Consider the following 16,153-nt stretch of genomic DNA (forward strand, 5'->3'; position numbering starts at 1 on the left):
AGTGATTCCTCCCCACACACACACTGGCGCTGCGTGTTCAGTTCCTCCAGGGAGAGAGTGTTTTACTGGTCCCCGCCGCTCCGCTCTATGCTCTGAATGAACATGTTCACTCTTGAAGAAACATCAGTGTCAGGGAGGAGCTGCGGACGGGTTCCCTGGCTGTGTTGCTGTTCAGAGAGAAAAAAATCCTCTCTCCTCTTTTCCTCGCTTTTCTCCACCGGCCCACGGTATTAGTGATTCCTCCCTGTACGCCGATGAGGAGAGCGTGCTGGTGCGCTTCCCCCTGGCTGTATTCTTGTTTTTGTGCGAGTCAGTAAGGTCCGATCTCACACCGATCTGAATGAACACGTTCACTTTGAAAGAAAAGTCAGTGTCAGTGAGGAGCCACCGACAGATTCCCCTGGCTGTGTTACTGCCTTACGTACGCAGGCTAGTTAGACAGAAGACTTTACAGTGTTTTAATGTTGATGTTAACCGGAGTTACCACGGGGTAACAGGGTAACTGAGACCTGAGTATCGTCTGTACTCTCCGGTTAGAAGAGAAAATCATGTATGAAGCTAAAGACTTGGTAGACCAATAGAAGAAAATTCAGAACAGCAGTACTGTTTCTTATGATTTTCATGATTCTGTTTTCCTCAACAGGAGGATTGATTTGAATGTACACAGCTTGTGTTGTGTTTTCGCCCGATGAAGAATTCATTGCGACAGGTTGTTGCACTTGCATGTATGTGCCGAAGGGAAGAGCCATTGTTGTAATTGCCTCTGTGGAATTTCCCTTCAGGTAAAGCGGTTTGTCCAGATGACTCAACCCAAAACAAAGCTAGAGCTGGCTGTGTCACTGTGTAATGATCTTGAACAGCACTACGTTAATACTTTATTTTTTCGATTCATAAGGGTGGTTCCACTCTATGCTCTGAATGGTTGTAGTTGCATGGTGGCAGCTTACATGCTACAATCCTGGTTCCGCTCTATGCTCTGTGCTTACATGCAACAACCCGTTGGTCTCCATATGCTCGATGCTTACATGCTACACTCCTGGTTCCGCTCTATGCTTACATGCAACACCCCATTGGCCTCCAGCACCTAGCACTGCAAGTACAGCTCCTCCAGCTCCTTCAGGGGCCTTCGGGGAGAGTGTGCCTGGAAGTACCCCCTCCAAGATTTTCTCACTGCTCACTATTTTTTGGTTCATACTTTGTTGTAGTTATATGGCAGTGCCTAATGGACGAGCTTTGGTGCCACTACAACAGAAGTTCTTAACATGGGGCAGCTCACTGTAAACAGTTGTTTGCTTTTTTAATACTAATATGGGAACATGCAGGGCTATGCTGAGTTTCTGTTGTGATTGCTGGGAGCGCGGCCTGGGTGTTAGTGATTCCTCCCAACACACATACACTGGTGCTGCATGTTCAGCTCCTCCAGGGAGAGAGTGTTTTACTGATCCCTGCCGCTCTGCTCTATGCTCTGAATGAACACATTTACTGTTAAAGAAACGTCAGTGAGGAGCCGCTGACGGGCCCCCTGTCTGTGTTCCTGTTTAGAAGGTGAGGTCAGTCCAGAATTACATGGGAGGAGCTTGTCAATGATCTCAAGGGAGCTGGGAGCAGAGAAATGCTGGATATGACCCCAAGAACATCATCCCCACTGGGCATTTATCTGCCTCCAAACACGGCGAGTGGAGTTGATGCCAAAGAGCTCAATTTTGGTCTCATCTGACCATATCACATTCTCCCAAGCTTTCTCTGAATCATTCAGGTGTTCATTGTCAAACTTCAGACGGGCCTGTACATGAGCCTTCTTGAGCAAAGGGACTTTGCGGGCACTGCAGGATCTCAATCCATTACGGCGAAGTGTGTTACTAATAATAATAATAATAATAATACATTTAATTTGTAATGCACTTTACATTTGTGTACAAATCTCAAAGTGCCACAAGATAAAGACATCACTACAATTAATAAATAAATAAATAAATAAATAAATAAATAAATAAATAAAATAGCTACAATCACTACATAAATTAAAAATTATTCATAGGTTCTGCTAAAAAGAAAGGTTTTGAGTCTCTTCTTAAAAGTCCCAATCGGCTGTGGTGCCCTCAAATGGTCAGGGAGGGCATTCCAAAGGCGAGGGGCAGCAGAACAGAAGGCCCAATCACCCATGGTACTGAGCTTGGTTCTTGGGGGGAGAAGGCGATTTGAGTTGGTAGAGCGGAAGGATCGGAATGAGGTTTGAGTGGTGAGCAGTTCTTTAAAATAGGTGGCAGCATAACCATAAATACACTGGTGAGTGAGGAGGGAGACCTTGTATTCAATCCTAACAGAGATGGGAAGCCAGTGAAGAGAACGTAGAATCGGTGTGATATGCTCATATTTTCGCACTCTCATCAGGATCCTAGCGGCACTGTTCTGAATGCTTTGTAATCTATGAAGACTTTTGCTAGAAATCCCAATGAGAAGTGCATTGCAGTAATCCAGTCTGGAGGAGACAAAAGCGTGCATCAGTTTTTCAGCATCTGATAGAGTGAGAGCGGGACGAAGTTTAGCAATATTTCTCAGATGATAAAAAGAGATCTTGCAGAGGTGTTTAATATGGGTATCGAAAGTGAGATGTGAGTCAAATCTTACACCAAGATTGGTGACTGATGAGGAAATGGGAATATTGTGACCAGAGAAAGTAAAGCTGTCTATGGAAGATGACTGAATCTGATGTGGGGTGCCAACCCAGATTGCTTCAGTTTGTGCACTGTTCAACTGGAGAAAATTGTGTTTCATCCATGACTGTATCTCCTCCAGACAGGCAGTAAGCAATGTCAGAGAAGATGATGAAAATGATGATGATGAAGAGGAGGGTGTGTTGATTTTCAAATACAGTTGTATGTCATCAGCGTAGCAATGGAATTAAATTCCATGGTGAGTAATGACATGACCAAGCGGGAGCATGTACAGATTGAAAAGGATGGGGCCAAGAACTGACCCCTGTGGGACTCCGCAGGTCACAGTATGTGTCTGGGACCTTGCATTACTTGTCTTGGAAAAGACAGTGTCCGTGAGGCCAATGGTGTGATGTAGCCGATTTAGGAGTATTCCATGGTCCACTGTGTCAAATGCAGCTGATAAATCAAGAAGGATGAGCAAGGAAGGTGAGCCAGCATCAGCTGCCATTAATAGGTCATTAGTGACTCTGATCAATGCTGTTTCGGCGCTGTGAGCAGAACAAAAACCAGACTGGAACTTTTCGAAAAGGTTATTGTCTCTAAGGTGGACCTGAAGGTGGGCAGCAACCGCTTTTTCCATTACTTTGGAAAGAAAGGGAAGATTAGAAATGGGCCTATAGTTTGCAAAAACCTCAGGATCTAGAGTGGATTTTTTGAGAAGTGGTCTGATAATGGCAGTCTTAAGAGCAAAAGGAACATGTCCAGCCTGGAGAGAGTGGTTTATTACGGTGGTGATCAGAGGACTTATGGCAGAAATATTTGCTTTGACTAATTGTGTAGGAAAGGGATCTGAGGCACAGGTAGACGGTTTCATCCTCCTAATGATGTCTTCGACTTCTTGCTGTGAGGCTTCTGGAAAACAGTTAAGGGGCTGAGATACCTCAAACTGTAAATGATTAGTCTGCATGGACAGAGGGGAGGAGCCAGGAAGGACAGAATTAATTGACTCTGTTTTCGTTCTGAAAAAGGTCATACATTTATTACAGTGCTCTTCTGTCATTTCCGCAAGTGAGGGAGCGTGTGGATTGAGGAGATGATTGATGGTGGAAAACAGCTGTTTGGAATTTCCTGGACTGTTTTTGATGATGTTTGAGAAGAACTGTTATTTTGCCTCTTTAAGGGATTTTGAATAGGCCTTTTGGTGTTCCCGATAGGCTAGCTTGTGCACTGTAAGGCCAGAAGCTTTGAAACGCCGTTCAAGGGCACGCCCAGCTGTCTTCATATCCCGTAGTTCATCAGTGTACCAGGGTGCTGAGCGAGAGAAAGTCACAGTTCTGGTTTTAACTGGAGCATGGATATCCAAAATGCTACTCAGAGCTGTATTATAAAAATCAACTGCACCCTCAGCTGAGGAAAATTTTGTATGATGAATATGCTGCAGATCAACTGTCATGGTTTCTGGATTAATGTTCTTCAAATTTCTGAAACTAATTTGGCGTTTGGGCTTGATGTGGGTGGACATTAAAGGCAACTCCATTGAGACAGCCTTATGATCGGAGACACCCACATCATATACAGATAGATTGCTGATGGGTGCAGAATCAGTGATGACCAAATCAAGAGTGTGCCCTTTGGTACGTGTGGGGACATCAACAAGTTGTCTAAGATTAAAACAGTCCAACAACTGGAGAAATTCAGCTGCACGGCGGCAGGAGGGAGAATTTACATGGATGTTCATGTCCCCAAGTATCATAATGTTAGCACAGGTTGTACAAAAAGTTGAGAGAAGATTGTCCATCTCAGAGATAAAGAATGAGTTAGGTTTGAGGGGGCGGTAGATGAGAAGTACAGTCACAGGAGAAGGGGCATTACATTTAAAAGCCAAGCATTCAAAAGAAGACAGCTCAGTTAGGGGCAGAAGGGACAAATCCAGATCACTGCGGTAGATGACACACAGACCACCACCACGACCGGTGTTGCGGGCTTTCTGAAGATAGCTATAGCCGGAGGGACAAGCCTCATTTAGAGCAGAAAAAACATCCGGCTGATGCCAGGTTTCTGTAATGCACATCAAATCCAAGCACTTGTCTAAGATGTGTTCGTGTACTAATGGTTTTCTTGGTGACTGTGCTCCCAGCTCCCTTGAGATCATTGACAAGCTCCTCCCGTGTAATTCTGGACTGACCTCACCTTTCTCAGAATCATTCTTACCCCACGAGGTGAGATCTTGCATGGAGCTCCAGAGTGAGGGTGATTGACTATGATCTTGTATTTCTTCCATTTTCGAATTATCGCACCAACAGTGGTCTCTTTCTCACCAAGCTTCTTGCTGATGGTCTTGTAGCCCATTCCAGCCTTGTGCAGGTCTACAATCTTGTCCCTGACGTCCTTTGATAGCTCTTTGGTCTTGCCCATGGTGGTCGAGAGATTTGAACGGAAGAAACTGATTCTGTGACAGGAGTCTTTTATACATGGACAGGACTAATTTGTGTGCCTCATGGGCACATAAACGGTCTGTGGGGGTCAGAATTCTTGCTGGTTGGTAGGGGATCAAATACTTATTTCCCTTAATTAAATACAAATTAATTTATAACTTTTATTTAATGTTTTTTTTTTCTGGATTTTTTGTTGATATTCTGTCTCTCTCTGTTAAAATAAACCTTCCATAAAAATTATAGACTGTTCAAGTCTTTGTAAGGGGGTAAACTTACAAAATCAGCAGGGGATCAAATACTTATTTCCCCCACTTTATATATATGTATATATATATATATATATATATACAGTGTATCACAAAAGTGAGTACACCCCTCACATTTCTGCAGATATTTAAGTATATCTTTTCATGGGACAACACTGACAAAATGACACTTTGACACAATGAAAAGTAATCTGTGTGCAGCTTATATAACAGTGTAAATTTATTTTTCCCTCAAAATAACTCAATATACAGCCATTAATGTCTAAACCACCGGCAACAAAAGTGAGTACACCCCTTAGTGAAAGTTCCTGAAGTGTCAATATTTTGTGTGGCCACCATTATTTCCCAGAACTGCCTTAACTCTCCTGGGCATGGAGTTTACCAGAGCTTCACAGGTTGCCACTGGAATGCTTTTCCACTCCTCCATGACGACATCACGGAGCTGGCGGATATTCGAGACTTTGCGCTCCTCCACCTTCCGCTTGAGGATGCCCCAAAGATGTTCTATTGGGTTTAGGTCTGGAGACATGCTTGGCCAGTCAATCACCTTTACCCTCAGCCTCTTCAATAAAGCAGTGGTCGTCTTAGAGGTGTGTTTGGGGTCATTATCATGCTGGAACACTGCCCTGCGACCCAGTTTCCGGAGGGAGGGGATCATGCTCTGCTCAGTATTTCACAGTACATATTGGAGTTCATGTGTCCCTCAATGAAATGTAACTCCCCAACACCTGCTGCACTCATGCAGCCCCAGACCATGGCATTCCCACCACCATGCTTGACTGTAGGCATGACACACTTATCTTTGTACTCCTCACCTGATTGCCGCCACACATGCTTGAGACCATCTGAACCAAACAAATTAATCTTGGTCTCATCAGACCATAGGACATGGTTCCAGTAATCCATGTCCTTTGTTGACATGTCTTCAGCAAACTGTTTGCGGGCTTTCTTGTGTAGAGACTTCAGAAGAGGCTTCCTTCTGGGGTGACAGCCATGCAGACCAATTTGATGTAGTGTGCGGCGTATGGTCTGAGCACTGACAGGCTGACCCCCCACCTTTTCAATCTCTGCAGCAATGCTGACAGCACTCCTGCGCCTATCTTTCAAAGACAGCAGTTGGATGTGACGCTGAGCACGTGCACTCAGCTTCTTTGGACGACCAACGCGAGGTCTGTTCTGAGTGGACCCTGCTCTTTTAAAACGCTGGATGATCTTGGCCACTGTGCTGCAGCTCAGTTTCAGGGTTTTGGCAATCTTCTTGTAGCCTTGGCCATCTTCATGTAGCGCAACAATTCGTCTTTTAAGATCCTCAGAGAGTTCTTTGCCATGAGGTGCCATGTTGGAAATTTCAGTGACCAGTATGAGAGAGTGTGAGAGCTGTACTACTAAATTGAACACACCTGCTCCCTATGCACACCTGAGACCTAGTAACACTAACAAATCACATGACATTTTGGAGGGAAAATGACAAGCAGTGCTCAATTTGGACATTTAGGGGTGTAGTCTCTTAGGGGTGTACTCACTTTTGTTGCCGGTGGTTTAGACATTAATGGCTGTATATTGAGTTATTTTGAGGGAAGAATAAATTTACACTGTTATATAAGCTGCACACAGACTACTTTTCATTGTGTCAAAGTGTCATTTTGTCAGTGTTGTCCCATGAAAAGATATACTTAAATATCTGCAGAAATGTGAGGGGTGTACTCACTTTTGTGATACACTGTATATATATACAGTATATACCGATAACGTTACATTGTATATATTTAAAACTATAACAATATCCTTATCTCTAAATTTATTCTTATATATCTTTAAATATTGTTCATAAGAATGGATACAATACTGCTTTTATTACATGTACAGTACAAGATGCACAATTTGCACATACTTTTTTTGGTTGCATACCATATGCTGTATAAATGCACCTTATGTACTTACTTTATTTGTATTAGTTTCTCTTCTTTGTTAAACAACTGGAGACCAATAATTTCCTTTAGGATAAATAAAGTATCTATGTATCTATCTATATATACACTGCTCACAAAAATTAGGGGATATTTCAAAATGAATATGAAGCAATAAAAAAAGAAGCATTTGATTTTTTTTTTATTAAACAAGAACATCAGAAAAGCAAACGACAAGTCAAAGAAAGTTGTTCGATCATGCAAACCAACTTTTATTTCATTGGTGAAAATGCACTATAAAAAAGGCTGGAAGTACTGGAGTATCTGCACGTTCCCTGATCTTAAAAGTGCACATCCTGCAATTTCCCAGCCCTTGCAATGCCCCTGCAACACGATTTGCCCAACTGTGAAGCCTGGAGAGCCATAGGACGTCCTGAAGATGGTCAAACACAGGCGACAGACACACACAACAGCAAGAGATGACCACTACTTGACCTTATTGGCAAGAAGGAACAGGCGCAGCAATGAAACAGAGCTGCGGGGACAGTTTCTTGCTGCCACTAGACGACGGATATGCACCCAGACCATAAAAAATCGGCTCTATCGTATTGGACTGCATGTCCGGTGACCAATGGTATGCAGAATGCTGAATGAACACCGTAGAACCCGTAGAAGGTGGGCTGATGAGCATCGTCATTGGACCTGTGATGAGTGGTCAACTGTCCTCTTCTCTGATGACATGCTTGAGATGCACTGGGAAGACGTCTGGCAAACCGTCCAATGCCTCCCACAACACTTCTTGAGCTAGAAGTTGCCCTGGAGCGAGAGAGGATCCCACAAGAACTGCTGGACAATCTGGTCCTGTCCCATCGCTGTCAGTGTGTTTTGGCAGTCTTGGGTGACCATACACCCTACTGAACAGTCAAAGTGTGGCACTCTGGTTCAGCTTGACATGCTTCTGTTCACCCCCACCAATATGTCATTTGCTACTCAATCACGATAACTGAGTTTGCATCTCAATTGCATGATCGAACAACTTTCTTTGACTTGTCGTTTGCTTTTTTGATGTTCTTGTTTAATAAAAAAAATTGAATGATTCTTTTTTTTATTGCTTCATATTCATTTTGAAATATCCCCTAATTTTTGTGAGCAGTGTATAATTCACTTATTTTTCATTATTGTTGTTATTTTTTTGATTATTTTGTTTGTTGATATTTAAATCATTTCTTTTTTGAAAACTGTTTACAGGTTAAAGTACAAAAGCATAAACACCACCGTCTATAAATGAAATGCTAAAGATCCTAATTTGGTTTTTCAGTATAGTTATTAATAAATGCAATTCAGGGAAACGTTTACATTTTTAAAGCAAGAAAACAAAGTTATTCGTTGATTTTTTAAAAGTTATATTGACAAAATAATTTCCTTTCGTACAGCCAGGATGGATAAGTGTTTTACTCAAAATGAAAGTATCAGCTGGCCTTTTTCTTCACGTATTGCTTTGATGAAGAAAAAAAGAAAATTTTCGACTCCTTTGGCAGGAGGTTGAAGTAAAGATGTGTGAGGAAAAGCTTCCAGCACCTGGTATTCCCAGGCGGTCTCCCATCCAAGTACTAACCAGGCCCGACCCTGCTTAGCTTCCAAGATCGGACGAGATCAGGCGTTCTCAGGGTGGTGTGGCTGTACTATAGCGAGCTTGATTAGTTTATAAAGGCTCCTGCGTCCCAAGTGTTTTTGTAAGATGTTGCAGGCATGAAATGACGACTTTTCTTGTACATAGGAACTATGAGACGCTTTTTAAAATGGGGAGTGTAGAATAGAGAAAGAAAAAGACTAAACCTGGTGAAGTGAAAGGCTGAATGATGGACGTCTTTAAAAGGGAAACTATTTGCAGCGCCTCTCACTTACAGTGCCTCTCGCTTACGGCCACACCACCCTGAGAACGTCTGATCTCGGAAGCTAAGCAAGGTCGGGCCTGGTTAGTACTTGGATGAGAGACCACCTGGGAATACCAGGTGCTGTAAGCTTTTCCTCACACATCTTTACTTTAACCTCCTGCCAAAGAAGCCGAACATTTTCTTTTTCTTCATCAAAGCAATACGTGAAGAAAAAGGCCAGCTGACACTTTCATTCTGAGTAGAGTAAAACACTTATCCATCCTGGCTGTACGAAAGAAAATTATTTACATTAAAAAAATAAAAAATAAAAATATATATATACCCCAGTTCCTTCCACAGTCCAAAGACATGCAAGTGAGGTGAATTGGAGACACTAAATTGTCCAGGACTGTGTTCGATATAACCTTGTGAACTGATAAACCTTGTGTAATAAGTAACGACCGTTCCTGTCATGAATGTAAACAAAGTGTAAAACACGACGGTAAAATCCTAATAAACAAACAAACAAACAGTATATTTTGATTGCATGTATTCTGATATTCTATTGTCTTTTAGTTATTTTAGTATTTCACGTAGCTTAAATATTGTAATATAATAATAATGATCGGGCGAGGGCAGCCAATGGGGGTGGGGGTGGGGGGTGTCTGCAGTGCTGTGGGGAGTTGAGTCCCCCCCCCTTTTGCCATGGGCCTCTGCCTTGTTAAAACATCTTCTCCTGATTGTGAAACAGCGTGAACATTTCCACATGCACGTATTAAGGTTATTGTGAAACATTACCCATTAGTTTAGAAAACTTTTTAGGACTTTGAGTGCTTTATACATTTTCATAAAAATATGAGAAATTTCACCAATTCATTGTCTGTTTTACCACTGCTTTATCCAATTCAGGGTTGCGGTGGGTACAGTTCATGCACACACACACACACACTGTTTTTTACTGTTCTACATTAGTGGCATGTTTACTGTGTTACAATGTTTTTTAAGAAGTAAAAAACTTATAAACATAAAAATTTTGATATTTTGATGGAACACTAAGTTCAGTTGTTATTGGTTAACTGACATATCAATAAAAATAAATTGGCAGAAGTTTGCATCACTAATAAAGACATACATACACATGCTGTAATATAAAAGCAAGTTCATGCAAATGCAACTGTTCAAAAATTCATATCAGCATTCAACAGAGCAGTTGTCTGAACAAATTTAATGTGCCTTTTACACAGCATCTACACATGCATCTCTTTTCTACATTGTGAATAGTTTGCTCAGTTTTCCATTCTTACATGCATATATAAGTGGCTTGTCTAACTATTCACTAAATAAATGATAAATTAATATGCTTCCGTGCAAAGCATTGACCAAAGCCAAAGTTACTTTTAATGGTCTTAACAGCAAACCACCTCTCAGAAAATGAGCAAAAACTCTTCAGAATCACTTCTGCATCTTTTACGCCACCATTTGCTTCTCACTCCTCCTTGCTGCAGTGAACTGTTTGGGGAATGGGGGCTGGAGAAGGAAAATGAACTTAAAACGTCTTCCTGTGCAGAAAGGTACATTCATAAAAAGATTTGAATGTTTGATGTAGAACTCAGAATAACACGTTCAGACCATCATTCCATATTAATGCCTGGCTTGTTTTTCTTTCTAAATATCAGTGCAGTTTTAGGTTTGGCCCATATTTTGTCCAGGAGTGTGGACCAATCAAATTACACCCTAATCCAGTCGGAGCCAATTGGAATTTATCTCTCTCTAGATGCGGCCCTTTTTTCAGCCCTTGTCCCGCCCCTCTACAAACCCACAGCCAATCGTGAGTCTGCGTAAAGGTGCACGTCTGCACGACCAGGTGATAGCAGAGCAGATCATTGAAATGAAGAGCTGAAGATTTCAGTGTGTTAGGATGTGTAAGTACCAATTTAAACACGTTTATAAATGTACTTGGTTTTAGACTTTTAACAAACACACCTACAAAAACATTAATGCCGTTTCTGATGAATGCGATGCTTTGCCACTTCTGCGTATTTACTGTAATATGTCTGTAAATGCTTGGTGTAGAGGACTACCTGATCTATTTAGTATTAATCAGCTAATCAATGGCCACTGTATTTTTACTAGGAATGCAGACGTTGGTGTGGTGTGGTTGGATTGGTAGCTAAACTGAAAATCTTCAAGGTTTAAGTGACTTGTAAAGTGGAGTTCAAAATTATCCCCATCTAGTGGTGCTAGAAATAAGTTACATCTGGTTGATGGGATTGTAATATTATTTTACAATTACATTTGTTTTTGTATTATTTGTTATTTTAAACATAATTTATTTTTTGAAAACTGTTCATTGGTTAAAATTAAACAAAAAGTCTCAAGTGGAGGACCAAAGCAATTAATTTATTTATTGATGGTGGTGTTTATGCTTTTGCACTTTAACCTGTGGAGTTTTCAAAAAATCTGTTTAAAATAACAACAAACACAACAACAAATAATCAAAAAATACAACAACAACGAAAAATAAATCACAATACAAATGAATAATGTCACAAATCTTTACCCCATCAACCAGATGTAATTTATTTCTAGCACCACTAGATGAGGATGATGTCAGGACATAATTTTTGAACTCCACTTTAAAAGACACTTTAATGTTGAAGATTTTAATTCGGCTTTTCAGTACAGTTAATAATAAATGCAATAATAATAATAAAAACAACAATGATAAAAGTTATATTGACAAAATAATTTCCTTTTGTACAGCCAGCATGGATAAGTGTTTTACTCAGAATGAAAGTATCAGCTGGCCTTTTTCTTCACGTATTGCTTTGATGATGAAGAAAAAAAGAAAATGTTCGGTTCCTTTGGCAGGAGGTTGAAGTAAAGATGTGTGAGGATGAAATAAAAGCTTACAGCACCTGGTATTCCCAGACGGTCTCCCATCCAAGTACTAACCAGGCCCGACCCTGCTTAGAGATCGGACGAGATCGGGCGTTCTCAGGGTGGTGTGGCCGTAAGCGAGAGACGCTACTCTGTAAAACATTTCACGTTGGTTAAACTCAGAAACTTAAGTTCACCTGCTGCCTTAAAAAGCTGAGTAAACTCAACTTGAAGAAAACTGTTGTAACAACTCAAGAAGTTAAGTTAAAAAGTTGTTTAACTAATGATTATTCATTGTTTTAACTTGATGCACTGAGTCAAAATAACTTACTATGTTTATGTTATTCATTTTAGAAAATGAGCTATCTAGTCAAATAAACATACAATTCCTCACTATTTTAACACACACTTTTAAGTTCATAAAACTTCAGCTATATTCACATAACTTATTGTCTAAAGTTAACAGTGCTTATGTTCGTCATTTCTAGACTTGACTAATAAATGTTTCCCAGTTTCTTTAAACTTTACAATGAATCAACTTACAACTTCTGTTTATAAATAACATTTATTTAAACAACAAATATTTCATAAGTCACCTTGGCTCTTGGTACATCTTTTAAAAAGGCAATGTGTCCCCAAAATAAAAACAGTGCCACGTTTTAACACATTTATTGCAAACAGGTTCCATAAACGTTGTTTAGGAATAAATCTGCTCTTTGTAGTGCTGTTGTATTCTTCCTTGACCATTTCCACTTCATGAAAGGGATCTTCAGAACTCTGCAGAGAGAAAAACAAGACTGCTAAATTATGTTCTCAAAAATGTATGTGAATAAAATTATTATCTGGATAGTGAGGTATTTAGGTCTCTTTATTCATCCCTACATAGGTCAATTAAACCCAATTACAACTTTAAAAAGAAATACAAATTATTTAACACTCAGCATATCAACACAGTATAAAAACGCACAAAAATAAGTCGTTATTTACCTTTGAAAGTGGATGGCTAATGAATTAGCTAGCTAGCTAACATAATCTTTACCACTGTTAGCTTACCCGAGCACGCATGCAGACGTTTCGTTTAAAAGCAAACCAAAGTTTATTTCGCCCCAGTTAACATTCCGTTATACTCATTACAGCACAAAACAACACAACCACCATTTAAAATATCTGCCATGGACCCAAGTGGTGTATTAGCTAACTGTTAACCTAATGTTAAGCGATCATGGCCTCGGCAAACATAACGAAACGACTTTTTATCACACAGATTTTAAACATTGATAAACTCACCTGCTTCCCGCCATTGATGCTTTCAGTAGTAAACGCAATCCGCAATTCATTTACCTCAAACTGTCCAGAGTCAGGTGTGTCCCTCCGCCGCTAAATGTAGTCCACTATGGTATAATGTGTGTTATTCTTGTTTTTATCAGTATTAATATTAATGGCTTTCCGTCTTTGAAAAAAAAAATGGTTAGCCCCATGCTCCCATTGTTTTAACGTTTTAAAAAACATTATTGTTCTGTCTAACTCAAAAATGGTGCCCACCTATAGGAATAGCCCACTCTTTCCCCTTCTCTTTTGTTTAACTGATAACTTACAGACATGAGTTAAATGAACATTGACAACATAGAAAAACTAACAAGTAGTCAAGACAACTGATTATTTTACGTTAGATTTTCTGAAAACTTATTAACCTGAGTTCAAAATCCAAAACTTGTCATGACAATTTGAGTTGAAACGAAGAAATGAGTTCACATAACTTATTGAGGCTGAAATGTTTTACAGTGTACAAATAGTTTCCCTTTTAAATACGTCCATCATTCAGCCTTTCACTTCAGTATGTTTAGTCTTTTTCTTTCTCTATTCTACATGCCCCATTTTAAAAAGCGTCTCATAGTTCCTATGTTCCAGAAAAGTCGTCATTTCATACCTGCAACATCTTACAAAAACACTTGGGACGGGGGAGCCTTTATTATGGAGGTAAATATGTAGCAAAAGTTTTGCACCTGTGAAAACGAAATCTGTAAAATTTGTACCTGTAAAAAATAAATTTGTAACTGTAAAAAAAATCTGTAATATTTTTATCTGTAAAAATAAAATCTGTAACTGTAAAAAAGATTTGTACCTGTAAAAAATAAATCTGTAACTGTAAAAAAGATTTGTACCTGTAAAAAATTAATTTGTAACTGTAAAAAAGATTTGTACCTGTAAAAAATAAATTTGTAACTGTAAAAAAGATTTGTACCTGTAAAAAAATAAATCTGTAACTGTAAAAAAGATTTGTACCTGTAAAAAATAAATTTGTAACTGTAAAAAAGATTTGTACCTGTAAAAAATAAATTTGTACTTTTATTTTCGATGTGAGAATAAAAACATTGCAGCACAGTTTCAAATCTGCCCGCCACGAGTTTTGCAACAAATATCTGTCAGCCTGCTGCAACACTGATCTGTACGGTGGCCCGCTGAGTCAAAACACAATAACAGTTACAAAACAAACAAAAGCTGACAACACAACAACAATAAGGAAAAACGTGAAATACAATAAGACAACACAACAACAATAAGGGAGAACGCGAATATATTAAGACAACACAACAACAATAAGGGAGAACGCGAATATATTAAGACAACACAACAACAATAAGGGAGAACGCGAATATATTAAGACAACACAACAACAATAAGGGAGAACGCGAATATATTAAGACAACACAAATGCTTTAAGGTGGAACGCAATTACATTAAGGGAACACAACGAAATTAAGGAAACACGAATACAAATCTACAACGGAAATGCTCCCGGTCACTAGAGGGCGTCTCTATCATTTTTTATCTGTATGAACACTGCAGCAAAAGAAGCAAGAAGCAGAGCAGCGTAGTGCAGAGCATCTGGCTTCGGTTTAACTTTAACATTCAGTGATATAATTCTAAATAAAATTGAGCTTTTTAGTGTCGGCGGTTTGACTGTATAGCGCTTTAGCTATTAGCTTGCCAAATTTCTAACATATTTGCAAAATCAACTAACTTGAGTTTTAAACGGACTGTCATATTGTGCCACGCTTTTACAGTTTAACATGTTTTAATGTCATAAACCATTTAACAGTATATTCACAATGTATTAGTTAGTTATCATTAATCATTTTAAGCGTACATACTCATGCCCATTAGTAATATTCTACGTTCGTTTGACATTCGGCATTCTAGTTTAAATAAGTGCTTGAAAAAACACCTAAGACTTATTTTATTAATTTTTACACATGAAAATAGGCAACATACTTAAAAAGCAATTTAATTTTAAATTTAAGATTACGTCTATTGTTTAAAAAATTCTTTTAATTTTTTTTTTCGGAAAAAGGAATCCATTAAAGTGTCATATAATTTGATGTATTAATGTCAAACTAATTTTTATATACACACATCATTGTCTCTCACCTACTACAAACCTTGTACAAAACAATACAAAAAATGTCTTTCTTTTATAATAATTTGATTGTGCAAATAAATAAGTCTTGTATTATTTGATTAGATTAATGTCAAACCATTTTTATATATATAAATGATATAAATGACATAAATGAACAGAACTGTAAAATATAAATATTATACAATTATTGATCTTAACTAGAAACTAAAATAAATGATTTAATAATGTAAAGAAGTTTGTAGGTGAGGGGTATGTACTGTATGTGTAAATATAAAATAGTTTACATTAATAAATTTAATCATATCAAATAATTCCATAATTTATAATTATCCTATATGAAATAAGGTAATATAGCCGTTATTTGTCATATATACCTATACAGATGTGCAGTACAATGATCATACATCTTAACTATACATTTAAATAAAATACAACTAAAAATGTAACTAAAAAAAGTTGTTAGTAAATGGGAAACATTGATGTTTGTACTAATAAATGAAATTATACGAGACCTGCATAATTCATCTCCAATATAAAATGATCAGATTTATTGATCTTTATTTAAAATTAATATAAAAATAGTTTGTAGTAGGTGAGAAACATTGATGTGTTTGTATAAAAATGGTTTGACGTGAATTTATCAAAAGCTCGATTTTATTTAGAATTATATCACTGAAAGTTAAAGTTAAACCGAAGCCAGATGCTCTGCACTA

General features: G+C 38.6%; 1 protein-coding gene and 3 pseudogenes across 1 annotated transcript in view; 2 read left to right on the forward strand and 2 right to left on the reverse strand.

Moving 5' to 3' along the window:
* The window catches only part of LOC134328803 (uncharacterized), a 450,585-nt gene that overhangs the window by 59,978 nt on the left and 374,454 nt on the right, over window positions 1-16,153 (forward strand). The gene's annotated exons all lie outside the window — the stretch shown is intronic.
* Window positions 8,832-8,950, reverse strand: LOC134329760 (5S ribosomal RNA; annotated as a pseudogene).
* Window positions 9,181-9,289, forward strand: LOC134329658 (5S ribosomal RNA; annotated as a pseudogene).
* On the reverse strand, window positions 12,046-12,158 carry LOC134329656 (5S ribosomal RNA; annotated as a pseudogene).

Source organism: Trichomycterus rosablanca, chromosome 15 (assembly GCF_030014385.1).
Source record: "Trichomycterus rosablanca isolate fTriRos1 chromosome 15, fTriRos1.hap1, whole genome shotgun sequence".
NCBI lineage: Eukaryota > Metazoa > Chordata > Actinopteri > Siluriformes > Trichomycteridae > Trichomycterus > Trichomycterus rosablanca.